The sequence below is a fragment of the Chiloscyllium plagiosum genome, chromosome 2 (genome assembly GCF_004010195.1).
Source record: "Chiloscyllium plagiosum isolate BGI_BamShark_2017 chromosome 2, ASM401019v2, whole genome shotgun sequence".
In the NCBI taxonomy this organism is placed as follows: Eukaryota; Metazoa; Chordata; class Chondrichthyes; order Orectolobiformes; family Hemiscylliidae; genus Chiloscyllium; species Chiloscyllium plagiosum.
In genome coordinates this window covers 115,856,926-115,866,997 of record NC_057711.1, presented here as the reverse complement: position 1 = coordinate 115,866,997, position 10,072 = coordinate 115,856,926, and the positions used below count along the sequence as shown (strand labels likewise).

Genomic DNA, 10,072 nt, shown 5'->3' with positions numbered 1-10,072 from the left:
TTGTCTTCAGTCCAATAAGACCTTGATGTTAAAATTCTGATCCTTATCTTCAAATCCGTCCACTGCCTCATCCCTTCACTATCTCTATAATCTCTTCTATCTTTCCTGCTGTTACTGCTGCTCCTACCTACTGCTGCCAGGAAATCTGCTTTCACAGTACCTCATTCTCATTGGCCTGTGCCATCCTCACAATCCACTGTAGCTTGTCTGCAACTGCACTGTGACATCCTCCATCTATGTCAAGGTTTATACCTCTTTCTGCAGCTCTCTACTTTGCCACCTGGTGGAGATCTCCGCAGCTTTTCAACTCTATCCTTACTACCAACCAAAATTGCTGCACTCTTCCAAAACTATTCCTGATTTCTATCACTCCATTGACGGCAGTCAGAGTAACCTCACAATACCACTCATCTTCTCTACCCCTCCTCCTTCCAGATGCTCCCAAAGCCTATCTCTGAGTAAGTACTTGGTCTTAGCATCTCCTTATGTTGTTTAGTATAAATTCATTTAAAAACACCCTTGTGATGTGCCTTGGGATATTTAACTATATTAAAGGCTCTAGCTAGATATAAAATGTATTTGGTTTAGACCCACTCAGCACCTGGAACCAGGGTAGAAGGGAAGACTGGGACAATTGTAGGTTTGACGAGTCATCCAAATTGAAGAAATTGTTAGTTGTTTTGATTTGAAGAATTTATTTTACATGAGGAGTGTGTGTGCTGACCTGCCAAGAACATGCAGTGCTCCAAGTGCTAGTGGGTCATACATAACATGCAGCTGAAATCTTTTTAATTCTCCTTATGCTGATGCAGCAAGACATTTTTCTTAAACAATCTAATAGTTTATAATGAAAGCAATATGAAACAGCCATTTTACAGATTCAGCACAGTTATCCACTAAAATAGGTGATCTCATTCAGAGCATATTGCAAGGAAACTTCCTTATGAGGTGATGGTGTTATTTTAGGGGAATGAGTGACATTAATTCACATACGGTTCCCATTTTATGACATTTTTGGCTTCAATGAAGGTCTATTTTTAAGTTATACATGCAACCTTGATTAATTGAAAAAAAAAAGTTCAGTAAATTCAAATAGTAGGCCATAAATGCACATCCTCATTTAACAAGAAAAGACTTGCTTTTATATAGCACTTTTCATAACTGCAGGAATTTCAAAGAGCTTATATGTAAGGAAGTACTTCTCATATGCAGTTACTGTTGTAATATAGGAAAGGAAGTAACCAGGTAGTGCACAGGAAACTCTAACAAACAGCAATGACCAAATGCTCTTTTTTTTAACAGTATTAATCAAGGAATAAATGTTGTCCAGGACATCTAAGAGGCCTTTCTTGTTTATCTTCAAAGTAGCACAGTGCAAGAGGCTGCCTAGATTTTGGCATGTAAGTGTTTTCAGTTGGACTTAGATGAGAGAGTGCTACCAGCTACCCTACAGTAGGCCCCTAAAAACACCGAACCCAAGAGGCATGAATTTTCTCCAGTCCTCTGTGCTTCTCTGAGAATCTCATCCAGTATCTGTGATGCACATTGACAGCAGAGAAGGTGCCTTACGACAGACGCGAAGAACATTTGGCCATAATCATGTTGCTTGCCAATCTTGCTGAAAGAATAGAAAGGTGCGCATTTTCTGGGCGGACGTGTCAATGTGGGTGTTTAAGGGATGTTTCACCTGATGACAGAATCTCGAACGAGGGAACACACAGTTTCAAAAACTAGGGGTCTCACGTTTAAGATGGAGATGAGAATAAATCTCTTCCCTCTCACTACTGTTAATGTTTGGAAGTCTTTTCCCCAGATAGCAGTGAAGATTGGATGATTGAGTATATTTAAGACTGAGTTAGATAAGGGAGTCAGGAAAGTGGAGTTAAGTCCACAGTCAGATCAGTCATGACCTTATCGAAGGGCAGAGCAGGCTTAAGGGGTCTACTCGTGTTCCAATTCTTATTTTATTACGTTGTGTTTTTTTCACAACCCAAGATATCCCAAGGTGTTTCAGAGCCAATGAGGTGCTTGTTGAAGTACAAAGTGAACATACTCTTGTTATGTATAAAAATGCAATAGCCACTTTAACAATGTAGAGAGTCAAGGGTTATGGGGAAAACTCACAGAAGTGGTGACGAGGATTATCAGATCAGCAATGATCCTACTGAACATCAGTGTCGTTTCAAGGGGCTGAACAGTCTATACTCTACTCCTAGCTCTTATGGTCTAGAAGCAAGGAGAGGTCACCTGACCCCTCAAGCTTGCTTTGCTACTGAATACAGTCCTGACTGATCTATCAGAATTACACTTCTCTACCCAATTTTTGTATCCCATGATTTTCATTACTGCACACATCCAGGTACCATAAACAGTACTGACCAGATGCCCTCTTTCACAGTGATGTTAATTGAGAGATAAATATTAGTCAGAACACTGGAGAGAACTCCCCTGACCTTTCTCAAAACAGTGGTTATTGGATACTTAATGCCCAGACAGCAGATAGATGGTGGTCTCAAATTATCATCTCAACTAATTGTTGAGAACTATCATTCTACCAAAGTACCAAAGATAAATGTTTCTCTACAATTTTTTTCTATGCAGTGCCTGAACAATAGAGATGAGTCTTTGCTCTGTGCTTTATGTGTACTACCCCTGTACTTCCTCTGTGAATGTCCTTGTGATTACACCTGGATGTCAAGTGACATTTATCCACAACTACAACTAGATGTCCTCTACTTCCTTCAAAATCAGGCTGGAAGCAATTGGCACGATCCTCCACCTAAAAACCACTGTCATGGCTGTTTTCTGAGCTGTTGCTCAAGTTCTTGCATTCTTAAAGAGACAGGGCACTAATGGGAAGAAATACTAGCATCTGGGATTTCTGTTACCTCACCGGTGGTGGCCTGCATCATAAGCTGGAAATCCTCCCCACATCCTAAGCCTGGCTACTTCATACTCGCCTTGAGATAGCGCTTCAAAGATTTGTTTGATAATCTCTCCTACAAAGTGCCTTGGGATGTTTAGAATCAATGAATGCCTACAAAGACAGAAAGAGGCCATTTGGCCCATCAAGTCTACACTGACCTTCCAAAGAGCATCCTACCCAGATCCCTACCCCATATTTACCATGGCTAATCCACTGAGCTCGCAGATCCTTCGAAACTATGGCTAATTTAGCACAGCTAATCCACCTAACCTGCACATCTTTGAACTGTAGGAGGAAACCAAAGCACTCAATAGAAACCCACACAGATACAGGGAGAACATGCAAACTCCACACAGAGAGTCACTCAAGGCTGAAATCAAATCCAGGTCCCTGATGCTGTGAGACAGTAGTGATAACCACTGAGCCACTATGCCATCCTGTTTGTTCCGCGTTAAGGATGCTGTATAAATACAATATGTTGTTGTACTATGAGCTTATAGCTTAGAATATAAGATCTCCCGCTTCATTGATGTTTGATGTGTCCAACAGTTATGAAGGGAGACTATGTCCAATGCAGCACTTTAATGCTTCTCGTTTCTTTCCTATATATCTTAGGACTGTTTCAAGTAATAAATCTCGTTGAAATCTGCTAAGTGAATAATCTTGGCTCTCATAAACAACACCTACCAGTTACAAGTAATTTATTTCTGTCATGGGCCACAGATCGATTACTCATTGAAAATAAATTGGTAACCTCACCTGACATAAAATGGGAGATACAAATTCATATAGCAGTTTTCATGACCTCAGGACCTCCTACAGTGTTTCACAGCCAATTAAGTTATTTTTGAAGAGTAGTGTGTGTTGGAATTTAGAAAATGCAGCAGCCAATTGGTTTGCAGCAAGCTTCCACAAACAGCAATAATGACCAAATGGTCTGTTTTTGTGATGTTTGCTGAGGGATGTACCCTGGAGACTGAGGATAAATCCCTTGCTATTCAAATTAGCATTATGGAATCATCTGCATCCTCAAATGGCAGATATGGAGCCTCCCTTTAATCTTGCATCAAATAGACAGAAGCTCTAAGAAGCACTTCCTTCGTACTGTATGAAATGCTCTGCCTCAGAAGGCACTAGAGGCCATGTCTCTGGATAATTTCAAGAAAGAGATGGCTAGAGCTCTTAACGATAGTGGAATCAAGGGTTATGGGGATAAGGCAGGAAAAGAATACTGACTGTGGATGATCATAATGAATGGTGATGCTGACTCGAAGGGCCGAATGGCCTACTCCTGCACTTATTGTCTATTGTCTATTGTGCGGAACTGGGACTGTGAGCTGAATTTTTGTGCTGGAGTTTCTAGAGTCAAATTCTAGCCTGAAACCATCTGCTTCAGAGATGAGAAAGTGCCACAAGTTGAGTCACAGATGACACCAAAAATCTAAACAATGAACCCAACGCTCAATGCCAGTTCTCCCATGGCATTACTGTCTAACCAAAACACACTTCCCAAATTTCTCTGGTGTGAAATTCACAGAAAGCGCAACATTAATTCCTGATAATGCTTTATTTAAAAATGTGTGGTTTTTTTGGTCTAATTTCTACTACCACAGAACAACATGTTGATATTCACAAAGCAAAGCAAACTGCAATGTCGTTGAGTGATGTTAAACAGGTTGTCACAATTAAAGTAACACTAAATAACAGCAAAATAGTGGTACAGTGATAGTGTCCCTCGTCCCTGACTGGGAAACCTGGGTTCAAGTACCACCTGATCCAGTAGATCAACATCTCAGAAAAGGTTGATTAGCAAAAGTGATAGCAAACTATAACTGATGCGAACAATTGAACAGGGAAAACTGGAAAATGCTCAACAATATTGGTGAAAAGAGAAACAGAGATAAAACATCAGATCAATGCTGTTTCACTAGAATTATTTAAATTAACGACTTGAAGGAAGAAATGTATGGTTGCTAAATTTGTCACTCACACAAAAAGACTAAATTGAGAGGAGTATGGAAGAATCTGAAGAGGGCTATGAAAAGGTTCAGTGAGAGCTTACAAAATTGACAGGTGGGGTACATGTGGGAAACTATGAACTTGTCCAAGTTGGCAGGCAGAATAGAAAAGCAATAGATGATTTAACTGGAGAGAGATTGCAGGAGTGAGGTATAGCACAATCTGGGTGTTCTGGTGCACAAATCACATAAAATGTCAGAGGGCAGCACGGTGGCTCAGTGGTTAGCACTGCTGCCTCACAGCACCAGGGTCCAAGGTTCGATTCCAGCCTCGGGCGACTGTCTGTGTGGAGTTTGTACATTCTCCCCATGTCTGCGTGGGTTTCCTCTGGGTGCTCTGGTTTTCTCCCACAATCAAAAGATGTGCAGGTCAGGTGAATTGGTCGTGCTAAATTGCCCACTAGTGTTAGTGTTAGGAGGGAAATGGTTCTGGGTGGGTTACTCTTCGGAGGATCGGTGTGGACTGGTTGGGCCGAAGGGCCTGTTTCCACACTGTAAGGAATGTAATCTAAAAATTTCAGGTACAACAAATGATAAAGAAGACAAATGCAATGTTATATAGAGTCCCTACAGGGTGGAAGCAGGCCACTTGGCCGATTGAGTCCACACTGACCCAGTGAAGAGCAGAACCCCCCCCACACCCTCTCCATTGCTAACCCATCTAACCTGCACATTCCTGAACACTATAGGCAATTTAGCAAGGCCAATCCACTTAACCTACACATCTTTGGACTGTGGGAGGAAACCAGAGCACTCAGCGGAAACCCACGCAGACACAGGGAGAATGTGGAAACCCCACACAGAGAGTGGAATCAAACCTGGGTGCCTGTGAGGTGGCAGTGCTACTCACTGAGCCACTGTACCATGCCAAACTGTTTCCATTTGCAAGAGGAATAGATTATAAAAATAGAAATGTTTTGTTACAAGTTGTATAGTGTTGGTGAGATCACATGAAGAGTCTTGTGTCCTCCCAGAATGGGAGAAAGCAAGATGGGCATGGGAACGTAATTGAGCAAGATGCCAAAAATCAGGTTCCTGTCTGTGGGATGAATATTTGTAATTAAATTGTTGGAATTTGAAAGGTGGGTTGATGCATTTGCATCATGTGCAGATTCACCAGCATTAGGTTTCCCCCTTCTAGTTAAGGTTGATGTGAGACAGCAATATATTCAACAGATTCATGACAACACTTTGAGGTGACATGGTTGTCTTCCTGAATTTCTTGGAGTATCCACTGCCATGACCTCTCTGAAGGGTCCTTGCCTATGTCATGCCCTGAGTAAGGTTGGATGGTGACGGTCTAAGTTGGACTGAGTGTAGAGGATGACTGAGTGAGGGAAGCTGGAACACAATTGCTTTAAGAGAACACTGCTGTCAGAATGCTTTAGGAGCACCCTGTATTCTTTCTTGTTCTACATAGTGTTGGGCATCTACAGTTGCATTGTTTGAGACTCTTTTGTTTATACTTGGCTTTTCCTAGTTCTGAGCATCCTCAGTTCTTCCTCATCTAGAATATGGATTTTTCACTCTCTTTATTTCAGTAACAGTCTTTATTTACATGGAGATAGATACATTTAACTGAATACACCTCTTCAGGATAGTGTCTTCTTCTAGTCGACTAAAGACAAGGCTGAGGCATTTGCAAAAATCTTCAGTCAGAAGTGCTATGTGGATGATCCATCCTTTTCCAAGGTCCCCAGCATCACTGAAGCCAGCCTTCAGCAAATTCATCTAAAGCTCCAGTCTCTGCCATTTCACGATAATACTACTGAAGATATGTGCTCCATTAACTAGCCACACTCCTAGCCAAGATTTTCCAGTACAGCTACAACACTGGCATCTACCTGACAATGTGGAAAGTTGACCAGTTGTGACTTGCCCACAAAAAGGAAGACACATACAACCTGGCCAATCACTGCCCTTTCAGTCTTTCTTTTATTCATTCACAGGATGAGGGCATCACTGGCAAGGCCAGCATTTATTTATAGGGCAGTTCAGAGTCAACCACACTGCTGTGGATCTGGAGTCACATGAAGACCAGACCAGGTAAGGATGGGAGTTTCCTTCCCTAAAGGACATTAGTGAACCAGATAGGGTTTTCCCGACAATCAGTAATGGTTTCATGGTCACTAAAACTCTTAATTCCAGATATTTATTGAATTCTAATTTCACCGTCTGCTATGGTGGGATTCAAACCCAGATCCCCAGAAAATTACCTGGGTCTCTGGATTAACAGTCCAGCGATAATACCACTAGGGCATTGCCTCCAAGTCTACTCTTGATTATCAGCAAAGTGATAACAGGTATCAATGAGGGCACTATCAAGCAGCATTCACACAATAATAAGCAGCTCAGTGTCACTCAGCTTGGGTTCTCCAGGCCCACTTACCTCCTGACCTCTTTACAGCCCTTTCAAACATTGATAAAGGAGCTGAACTTAACAGGGGAAAGTGCAGATGACTGCCCTTGACATCAAGGAAGCATTTGACCAAGTGTAGCATTAAGTGGAAAGCTAGGACTGCAGATGCTGGAGATCAGAGTCGAAGAGTGTGGTGCTGGAAAAGCACAGCCGGTCAGGCAGCATCAGAGGAGCAGGAGAATCATGTTTCAGAAATAAGCCCTTCATCAGGAATGAGGCTTATGGGCTGGGAGCCTCTGGGAGATAAATGTGAGGGGGGTGGGGCTGGGGGGAAGGTAGCTGGGAATGTGATGGGTAAATGAAGGTGTGGGTGAAAGTGAAAGGCCGGAGAGGAGGGACCCCGCAAAGCCAGTAAATGGGAATCTGAGGGAAAATGCCTGAAGTCTTTGAGAAAGGTTATAGTAATATTGGAAGTAGTCCAAGAAAGATTCACTTAATTGATTCCTGTGGTGATAGGGTCATCTTATGAGAAAAAGTGGGTAGGTGGGCCCTTTATCCATTGAAATTTAGAAGAATGAGAGATGATTTATAGTGTGGACATTGATAAAATGCTTTCCCTTGTGGGAGAGAATAGAACTAAGTTTAAGAGAAAGGGAATCATTCATTTAAGACAGGGATAAATGTCTATAAAATACTCTTCCCCAGTATGCAGTGGAGACTGTGTCAGTGAATATTTTAAAGACGGTGGCTCAGTGGTTAGCACTGCTGCCTCACAGCACCAGGGTCCTGGGTTCGATTTCTGCCTGTCTGGGTGTAGTTTGCACATTCTCCCCGTGTCTGTGTGGGTTTCCTCCGGGTGCTCCGGTTTCCACTCACAGTCACAAAAGATGTGCAGGTCAGGTGAATTGACCATGCTAAGTTGCCCGTAGTGTTAGGTGCATTAGTCGGGGTAAATATCGGGGAATAGGTCTGGGTGGATTGCTCTTCGGAGGGTCGGTGTGGACATGTTGATCCGTAGGGCCTGTTTCCACACTGTAGGGAATCTAATCTAATCTAAGTTAGACAGATTCCTGATTGACAAGAGGTTAAACAGGCCACAGTCAGATTAACCATTATCACATCAAGTCATGGAGCAGGCTTGAGAGGCTGAATGGCCTATCCTGCTCTTTATCTGTATGTTTGTGCTATGTAAACATAGAACAATACAACGCAGAACATGCCCTTTGGCCTTCGATGTTGCGCCGACCTGTGAACTATTCTCAACCCATCCTCCTACACCATCCCATCATCATCCATGTGCTCATCCAAGGATTGTTTAAATCTCCCTAATGGGGCTGAGTTAACTACATTAGCAGGCAGGGCATTCCACGCCCTTACCACTCTCTGAGTAAAGAACCTGCCTCTGACATTTGTCTTAAAACTATCACCCCTCAATTTGTAGTTATGCGCCCTTGTACAATCTGACATCATCATCCTAGGAAAAAGACTTTCACTGTCTACCCGAACTAATCCTCTGATCATCTTGTGTGTCTCTATCAAATCCCCTCTTAGCCTTCTTCTTTGCAATGAGAACAGACCCAAGTCTCTCAGCCTTTCCTCATAAGACCTTCCCTCCAGACCAGGCAACATCCTCGTAAATCTCCTCTGCACCTTTTCCAATGCTTCCACATCCTTCCTGAAATATGCCGACCAGAACTGTACACAATATTCCAAGTGTGGCTACACTAACGTTTTGTATAGTTGCAGCATAATATTGTGGCTCCGGAACTCAATCCCTCTACAAATGGAACCTAACACACTGTATGCCTTCTTAACAGCACTATCAACCTGGGTGGCAACTTTCAGGGATTTATGTACATGAACTCCAAAATCCCTCTGCACATCCACACTACCAAGAATCGTTCCATTGACCTAGTACTCTGCTTTCCTGTTATTCTTCCCAAAGTGTATCACCTCACATTTAGCTGCATTAAACTCCATTTGCCACCTCTCAGCGCAATCCTGCAGTTTATCCAAGTCCCCCTGTAACCTGTAACATTCTTCTAAACTGTCTCCTACTCCACCGACTTTAGTGTCATCTGCAAATTTACTAATCCATCCACCTATGCCTGCGTCTATGTCATTTATAAAAATGACAAACAGTAGTGGTCCCAAAACAGATCCTTGTGCCACACCACTAGTAACCGCACTCCAGGCTGAATATGTTCCATCAACCACTACTCGCTGCTTTCTTTCAGAAAGCCAGTTTCTAATCCAAACTGCTAAATCACACTCGATTCCATACCTCTGCACTTTCTCCAACAGCCTACCATTTGGAACCTTATCAAAGGCTTTACTGAAGTCCATGTATACCACGTCAAATATCCTACCTTCATTGACATGCTTGGTCACCTTCTCAAAAAACTCAATGAGGTTTGTGAGACACCACCTGCCCTTGACGAAACCATGTTGACTATCTGAAATCAAATTGTTGCTTGCTAGATGATTATAAATTTTATCTCTTATAATCCTTTCCAAAACCTTTCTTACAACAGAAGTAAGGCTCACTGGTCTACAATTACCTGGGTCATCTCTACTGCCCTTCTTGAACAAGGGCACAACATTTGCAATCCTCCAGTCCTCTGGTACTAAACCTGTAGACAATGACGACTCAAATATCAAAGCCAAAGGCTCTGCTATCTCCTCCCTAGCTTCCCAGAGAGTTCTCTGACAAACCCCATCGGCCCAGGGAACTTGTCTACTTTCATTCCTTCTAGAATTGATAACACC

The 10,072-nt window shown here is 42.5% G+C and overlaps 1 protein-coding gene across 1 annotated transcript in view; it reads left to right on the top strand.

The window, feature by feature from the left end:
- The first annotated feature begins 373 nt into the window (after nt 1-373).
- Nucleotides 374-10,072, top strand: part of LOC122563147 (MAM domain-containing protein 2-like) — a 139,977-nt gene continuing 130,278 nt past the window's right edge. The window contains exon 1 of the mRNA XM_043716635.1: nt 374-458. The gene's annotated coding sequence lies outside the window, so the exon portion shown is untranslated. The remainder of the gene's footprint in view (nt 459-10,072) is intronic.